This window comes from Chrysochloris asiatica, unplaced genomic scaffold (genome assembly GCF_000296735.1).
Source record: "Chrysochloris asiatica unplaced genomic scaffold, ChrAsi1.0 scaffold00018, whole genome shotgun sequence".
Taxonomy (NCBI): Eukaryota; Metazoa; Chordata; class Mammalia; order Afrosoricida; family Chrysochloridae; genus Chrysochloris; species Chrysochloris asiatica.
In genome coordinates, this window is record NW_006408536.1 from 5,576,113 (window position 1) to 5,585,165 (window position 9,053).

At 39.2% G+C, this 9,053-nt stretch overlaps 1 pseudogene; it reads right to left on the minus strand.

Moving 5' to 3' along the window:
* Positions 1–5,535: 5,535 nt before the first annotated feature.
* On the minus strand, positions 5,536–7,706 carry LOC102834751 (annotated as a pseudogene).
* Positions 7,707–9,053: the final 1,347 nt, after the last annotated feature.

Here is a 9,053-nt window from a genome sequence, read left to right on the forward strand (position 1 = left end):
ACTGTTCTCTGAGGTTTATTTAATGCAATGTGAACCCATTGTGCGCATGTGCACAATTTTGTATATATGGCAATATAGGATATTTTTCTAAAGAAAATACTGTTTTTTTTTTTTTGTTTTTTTTTTTTCACATTCTAAAAAGGTTCTGTATATTACCCCTAAAAAATCAACTCCTCTACTGGAGTGGCCTTTAACTCCTTCAGATCATAAAGCTATATGTATCAGTCAGAGTTCAACTAGAGAAACCAAACCAGGGTTGTTGTTAGATGCCATTGAGTCAGTTCAGACTCATAGCAATCCTATGCACAACAAAGTGAAACACTGCCCAGTCCTGTATCATCCTCACAATTGTTATGTTTGAGTCCATTGTTGCTGCCACTGTGTCAATCCATCTCACTGGGCTCTTCCTCTTTTTCACTGACCCTATACTTTTCTGAGCATGATGTCCTTCTCTAGAAGGTATAGATTAAGGACTTTATTGGATGGAATTGCCCCATACAAATGTGAGGTCTGCCTAAGAAAAGTTTGAAATCTGAAGGGTTGACTGTCAGGAAGGACAAGCTGCAATACAAACTCACCAGTGGCTCCATGGGAGAAAGATTTGGCTATCTGCTTCTGGAAGGATTCCAGCCTTGGAAACCCTCTGTGGCAACTCTAGTCTGTCTTATTGTGTTACTCTGAGTCAGAATTAACTCACTGGCAATGGGTTGACAGGGGATTAAAATGTGTCAATAGTCTAAGTACTATTTAGGGCACCAAATGGCAGTTTAATAAATAATGTTCTCTGATGGTCATTTTCATATGTCTATTTGGCTATATTATGTTGTTGTTAAGTGCCGTAGAGTCAGTTCTGACTCCTAGTGACCCTGTATAGGGTTACCAAGGAGCTGCTGGTGGGTTTGAACCACCAACTTTGTGCTTAACCACTTTGCCAAATGGGCTCCTCATTGTACCCCCAATTATATATGAGTTTTTCCCTATGATTTAATAATCGAGATTGCTGTAAACAAGGACCTAGCAAAAGTGTTAGATAAAGGTTAAGTTGATAAGTGCCATCAAGTTGTTTTAGATTCATAGCAACATTGTATAGGGTTTCTGAGGAGTGGCTGGTAGGTTTGAACCACCGGTCTTATGGTTAGCAGTCCAGTACAGCGCCACACCAGGACACCAGATAAAGAGTTTGCTGTTGTTGTTAGTGCCGTTGAGTCAGTTCCCACTCATAACAACCTTGTATAGGGTTTCCAAGGAATGGCTGATGAGTTTGAACCACTGACCTTTCAGTTCAAACTTAGTGAATATTTCAAGCTTGTGGGCCATGTGATTTCTGTTGAAACAACAGTGCATATGTGAATGGTTGTGACTGTGTTCTAATGAAATTTTATTTACAGAAGCAAGTGATCTTTCCTCAGGTCATAGTTAGCTCACACATGCTCTAATTTCAATTTCTAATATAAGTATGCACCCATGGAGTATTTTCTGAATAGCTGTGTAAAGACCTTGTGTCAGATCCTAGAAAAGTAGCAAGGAGCAGAAACATCGGATGATTTAGTGGAAGGAATGGATACATAGATAATGAATACAAATACAAAGCAAGGAGCAACTATAAATCACAAGTTGTACTCCAAGTGTTTTGGGAACACAGATAAGGCTGGCCTAATGCCTGTGAGGACCAGGTGGGGATCCACACTGATGTTCTCTGAGTGGGCCCTTCCAGAAGTGGGTGAAGTCTATAAACACATGAGAGGGGTGAGAATAAGGCAGAGAAGAACAAGAGAAGAGGGGAAATTCCCAACAGTGTCACAGGAAAAGTCTTGAAGGCAGAAAACTAAATACTATGCTTGATGGGCAGTGAATAATCCAATGTCACCAGTATTCTAATAGAAAATGGTGGTGGTGGTTGTGTTCCTTGGAGTCAGTTCCTACTCAGAGCGACCCTACATAGAGTTTCTGAGGCTGTAAATTGTGACGGGAGCAGAAAGCCTCATCTTTCCCCTGTAAAGCGGCTGGTAGATTTGAACTGCTGACCTTGAAGTTAGCAGTCCATCTTGTAATCCACTATGCTACCAAGGCTCCTTTGATAGAAAATAGGGAAACCATAAATAATATTTAAGAAGAACATCTTTGCTTACTCCATAAAGTCCTACCTATTTGCATTATCAAAACATAAAAGCACCTGCAGTCTGTTGTTGACTGCCTAGATAGTACTGCTTTTTCTAGGTGCTTAGGTGGCACAAATGCTTTGCACTGAGCTGCTAATTAAAAGGTTGACAGTTCAAACCCACCATGAGTCACCAAGGGTCACAATTGACTTGACGGCAGTGAATTCAATTTTTTGTTTTATCCATTTTTCTCTTTCATTCAGTCTCCAGTTTTCTTTCAGGTATGAGTTTCCCATGCAAACCATGTACATTAAGGAACCGTTCTAGTTGTGGCCTTGAAAGTTCTGAGAACAATCCCATTTCCCTTGTTATGGGAGCAAAACAATTGCTTTTAAGTATGATGTGCAGGGAAAAGAAAAATATATTATCTAGTGGGTAAAAATGTCCTTTTCCAGGTAGTTTGTACTACACTAAATCCATTGCTATCAAATCTATTCTGACTCATGGTGACCCCATTGTTATAGAGTAGAACTGCTTCATAGGGTTTCCTTGCCTGTAGCTGATTTCCAGGCCTTCCTCAGTGGCACTAAAAAATAAAAATAAACTAAACCCACTGCCACCAACCCATAGAGACCCTACAGTGCCACTGAATAGATTCAAACGGTCAAGCTTTATGTTAACAGATTTGTGGAAACCATTCATACCACCCAGGGACCATCTATTATACCTAAAGCCTAAGTTACTAAATATTTTTGTCAGTATAAGGAATACATGAGTTCTCTATTTGTTGTTGTTAAGTGCTGCGGAGTTGCTTCTGATTCATAGTGACCCTGTATAGGGTTTCTGAGGAGTGGCTGGGGGGTTTGAACCACTGACCTTGCGATTAGTAGTCCAGTGACTATTCTACAGAGCTACAACAGGATTCCATTGTTGTTGTGGTTAAGTGCCATCGACCAGGACTCGATACTAGATATAAAATTGTTAAGTGGAGTTCACCCAGTTAAAATATCTCTGGGAATTGAATAGCCTGGTTAAACCAGAGTTAGACTTGAACAGGAATGAGAAAAAAGAGGTTGTATTGTGCCCCTATTTGGTATTTTAATTTCAGCAATATAAATTTTGTTTTAAAGACTTAGAATCTCATGTAAGCAATGCAATGAGAACACATTTACAGAGACCATTCGTTTTCATTTTGTAGAAGTACACCATAGTTCCTTTCTCTTGTTTTTGATTGAAAGGAATGGCTGTCTACCTGAAAAATAAATTATACTACTGGAAACGATACGTAGCAAATAATTTATTTAAGATATACAGGCAGTCCCCGGGTTACAAATGAAGTACTTACACGTAACCCTTAGTTGCAAACTAGCCCTTGAAAAGCCTATTATGTTAAAATTTTAATGTACCTACAATGATTGGTACTAACAGACAGTTGCTACTTTGTGAAATGCATCAAAATGTTAGTATTACTGCTGTTCCGTTGCTACTACGTGCCTCCTAGTCACTTCTGACTAGCGATCCTATATAGGTTTTCTGAGTCCAGTGCTTATCCTACAGAACCATACCATGACTCCATTATTATTATCATTACTGTATTATTATGTTACAGATGTTTTAGTATGCAAGTGGGTTTTTTTAATGCATAGAAAAGTATACTATATACCATATAAGACACTTGACTATCTGATGTTACATACCAACATTATCTAACTGTTCTGACTTACATACAAATTCAATTTCAAAACAGATTTAGGAACAGAACTCTTTCATAGTCTTGGACAACCTGTACTTTGAAAAGCATACATGGAATGCTAAGAAGGGGACTAGCTATAAAAATGGTTTAGCTCCTTCTTACAAGAGAGCTTTCATCTTGTAAATTTAGTGTACCTGCTGGTGTCTGTTCGCAGTTTATATTTAGCTTTTCAAGGACCAAAAAAGATGCATTTGATCTCCTAACATTGATAATTATCTCTAATTATAGGAAGCGCTCTCTATGTGTGTGTCAAACAGCCCACGGTTTTTATTTCTGTTGGTTGCATATTTTAACTTGTGCTGTGCTTCCAAGCATCTGTTGGATTTAGATCATTAGCTTTTCCACCAATAGAGCAGTCAATGAGACCACAGTGTCTGCTTGCTGAGAACCACCAGAAGAAGAAAGCCCACAGCCATTTGTTTCCCCACTTTCAATTAGAAGCCTATCAAGGAAACTTCACTCAGTGTTCAGTCACAGAATACACACTACTGCTGGTGGTAATGGAGATATATGCCCTTGAGTTGGTCCCAACTCATAGTGACCCTGTATAGCGTTTCTGAAGCTGTCAGTCTTTATGAGAGCAGAAAGTTTCATCTTTCTTCTGAGGAGCAGCTGATAAATTGGAAACATTAGCTTTGTAGTTAGCAGTCCAACTTGTAATCCACTCTGCTACCAGAGTTCTGTACATACACTGTCATAATCATGTAAAATCAAGTTCAGGATGAATCCTATAGGGTCTGGATATACTTCCTCATGAAATGTTGTTGTTAAGTGCCTTGAGTTGGTTCTGACTCATAGCTACCTTGTATAGGGTTTCCAAGGAGAGACTGGTGAGTTTGAACTACTGATCTTTAGATTAATAGTCCAGTGCTTATCCTACAGTGCCACACCAAGACACTCATGGTATACTACTCCGCAAACTAGAGATAAGTCATTTATTTAGGTTATGTTGTCATTTAGTAGATTCACACTTCATAAACACATCCAAATCCAGGAAATATAAAAGTGTTCTCATCTTTGAATTTTCAATAACCTCATATGCATGTGAAAGCTGGACAGTGAATAAGGAGGACCGTAGAAGAATTGACGCTTTTGAGTTGTGGTGTTGGAGGAGAATATTGAAAGTGCCATGGACTGCCAAAAGAACCAACAGATCCATTTTGGAAGAAGTGCAGCCAGAGTGCTCCTTGGAGGCCAAGATGGCTAAACTTCATCTCTCATACTTTGGACATATTATCAGGAGGGATCAGTCACTAGAGAAGGATATCATGTTTGGTAAGGTGGAGGGTCAGAGAAAAATAGGAAGACCCTCAACTAGATGGATAGGCCAAGTGGCAGCATCGATGGACTGAAGCGTAGCAACAGTAGTGAGGTTGGCCCAGGATCGGGCAGTGTTTTGTTCTGTTGTGCATAGGGGCACTATGAGTAGGTACCGACTCGATGGCACCTAACAACAACAACAAAACATCTTTGAATGACTAGGATTATTCGGGGAAGTGTAAAGTAAGTTCCAGAATTTACTTGAGGCATATGAGTAGGTAGTAATGGAGTGGCACATCTCACCACTGATCTAACAGTTGAGCTTCAGTTCACATAAGCTTACAAGTAAGAGAGTATCAACTCATCTCTTCCATGGCTTCTCCACTTGGTGTATGTATATGTTTCTTGAGTATGTGGAGTTCCCTATGTAGATGAGAGTTTATGTAGACTTATCTGTGCCTGGGCATTGCTGATACAACTCAAAATAGTCATACTATATCCTGAAACACCAACACTTTTATGGCTTAAACATTTAAAAACATAGACATATAGATAAAGATAACGAAACCTGGTAGCGAAGTGGGCCAGTGTTGGACTGCTAACCACAAGATCAACAATTCAAACCTGCCAGCCGCTCCACGGGAGAAAGATAAGACTTTCTGCTCCTGTAAAGATTACTGCCTGGGAAATCCTATACAGGACTGACTCCATGGCATGCCAACACCATTGTTGTTGTTGTTAAGTGCCGTCTAGTCAGTTAAGACTCATAGCTACCTTGTGTAGTGTTTTCGAGAAATGGGTGGTGATCTTGAACCACTGACCTTGCAGTTCAAACCAACCTTGCAGTCCAGCACCTTAACTTACAGTGCCACACCAGGACTTGCACCACCACCACCACAGAGATAGATAAAGATAAAAGAGGGCTTCAAAAAGGTCATGGAAAAATTGAAGGAAAAGATAATGATATTTTTTCACAAGGTTTTTTTTTTTTCATATTGAAGGATATTGGCTTTAATTCATGTTGCTGTTATTCCCATTGATGTATGTACATGGGAAATAAAAAATGAACTGCAATTAAAAATTATTTTCATTCCAATGGAGAAAAACATCATTGGTTTAAAAACCTAGTTTAATATCAAAAGCGTTACTACACAAAGGCGCCTACATTTCTAAAGATTTCATAGCTAGAATTTTAACTAAGGTTGTGTTGATGTGATACATTTTATATGAACTCAAGAAAACTTTTGAAGTTTCTGCTTAGAAACAATGCATAGCCCAGCAGTTCCTTTTCACATTCTGACAAAAACGGCAGTCATTTAGCTTAAATAGTCATTAACTGTTCTTTGTCAGAAACATCAATCTCTTTAGATTGAAAAGGAGAAACTCTCACTAAGAATCTCCAGCAGCCACACCTGCCTTCAGAGGTATTTATTTACATGAAGTCCTGGTGTGGTGCTGTAGGATAAGCACTGGATTGCAAGGTTATTTGAACCACAAGGTTGGCAGTTCAAACTCACCAGCTGATCCTCAGAAACCCTAGATGGGGTTATTATGAGCCAGAACCTACTAAATAGCACCTAACAATACTAATAACACTTTGGCAAGATAAAGAATCCTAGAGACAACAATCTTCTACTGAGGTCCAACTCAAATACATGGATTTGAAGCTGGGCTACAGTAGTAAGTAAGCCTGCTATAGTCCAGAAGAGTCTGACTTCCTATTGTTGTTGTTGTTAAGTGCTGACCAGTCGGTTCCGACCCATAGTGACCCTGTACAGGGTTTCCGAGGCTGTAAATCTTTACGGGAGCAGAAAGCCTCATCTTTCTCCCGCGGAGCAGGTAGTAGTTTCGAACTGCTGACCTTGTGGTTCGCAGCCCGATTCGTAACCACTACGCTACCAGAGCTCCTATACTTAAATATAAATGCACCTGTTTTTCCAAGGCTAACTTTGTAGCATTCCAATGGCACCAAAAGCGCCAAATGGCGACATTTTGTCTATGTCCTCATGGTTACTGGGTTGAAATGAAGAAGGCACTTTCTCTGACATGCCATTCTCCCTCTCAGGATTCAAGCACTTTTAAATTCCAGGTTCATCTCTGTGGCTGCTCTTGGAGTTCGAAAGGATGTTTCTCTTTTCACAGCAGGAAAGGGGACTGTGGTGGACTTCACTTAGTAACAGTACAGTGGTTCCACCCACACGAAGCACTCTTTCTAGTTCTTGCAAAATGCTTTTGATGTCTTTTCCTAACTTGAACTTTTTTCCCAAATGGAATGTCAGAAAAAATAATATTGACACTCTCTGAAGGCAACGGCAAATCTATGACAGACTTTAAGTAGTTGGATTTGTAGATTGTCACGTGCCCCTAGTACCTGTGAGTCACTAACATCAGCACCCACATAATACACATCTGGCCATTCTTTAGCAGCTTCTAAAAGTATTGTTCCAAGTCCACACATTGGCTCTAAAAGATATGTACCAGCCCCTCCTCTAGTCCCCTGGTACTTGGGGTGTGGGAGAAAAACATCCATCACATGATATGACTACAGAGAAAGCAGAGTTCTCAGTGGCTAGCCAGGAGTCAGTCAGAGCCATACAATCCTTTAATTTCAGTGGGAGATGTCATTGCTCACACTATGGTTGATCGCAGTCCTGCAGTCCTGGTGTAAGCTCTGCTGGCTAAAGGACCCCTGAAAACAGGAATCCCCACAACAGAGTAAATATCATTCAGATGTATGTTGTTATTAAGTTCCATCAAGTCAGTTCTGACCCATAGCGACCCAGTTTCCAAGGAGCAACTGGTGGTCTTGAACCGCCAACCTTGTGGTTCAAACCGACTTTGCAGTCCAGTTCGTTAACCCATAGTGCCACATTCAGATGTATAAAGATCTCTAAATCTGGATTCCTCAAATCTGCTTTCCATCTAAAAGGTTTCATAAGAACAATTTCGATTGTTCTTCCTACTTCCTGTGCTGAAAAGGTCTTTCCAACAGCCCCACTGCAGCTACAAGACACTCTGAAAGTGACGTCGTTCTAAAACTGCTCTTGAAATTTTTCTCTTTTAGTGTTAAAATCTTCCTGCTCCAGTGTTTCTTCTCTTATTTGTTTTTCCAGCAGGCAGTCCCTACTTTCTTGCAGCTCTTGCATTTGTTCTGGGTTTTTTAATTTTTTTATTATTGTTTAGCAATGATAATTTCATTTTCTTTTTAGTAGGTTAGAACTTCTTTGAGAAAGTTTTTCATTTTTTACAAGTTCAAGATTTTCCAAACTAAAACGCATTCAACCAACTTCCTAGATCATCATTTATAAGTCTTTGTAGTTCATTAAATATTTTTCCTTTGCTTATACAACAGACAATAAGTGGAAACTGTTTTTTAATCAGCAAAAATAGTCTTTCTGTAGATTTTCATTTCTTCAGCATATTCAAATCAGAGCAGGAGTTAAAAAAAAACCTTTTCTGGAATATATTCAGCCTGCAATGCTGACAGCCATGCCAGCATGTCTCACATCAAAAATCGCTCCATGATATGCAAAAAGTTGAAACAAGACCTTTACCTCACACCATATAAAAAACCCAACTCAACATGGATTAAAGACCTAAAGTGAATCTCAGAATTACAAAGACTATCAATGAAAAAATAAGGAAAAATTTGAGGGCTAACAAATATTGCACAAACAAAAGAAGACAAAACAGATGATTGGGACATACTAAAAATTAAAAACTTATGTGCATCAAAATACTTCACCAAAAGAGTATAAAGGGAAAAGTTCCTTTTCAACAATACATCAGACAAGGGACTAATCTCTAAAATATATAGGAAATTGCAACACCTCTACAAGAAAAAGACAAATAACCCAATTAAAAAATGAGCACAGGACCTCAATAGACATTTCACCAAGGAAGAGATTCGGGCAGCCAACAAACATATGAAGAAATGTTCA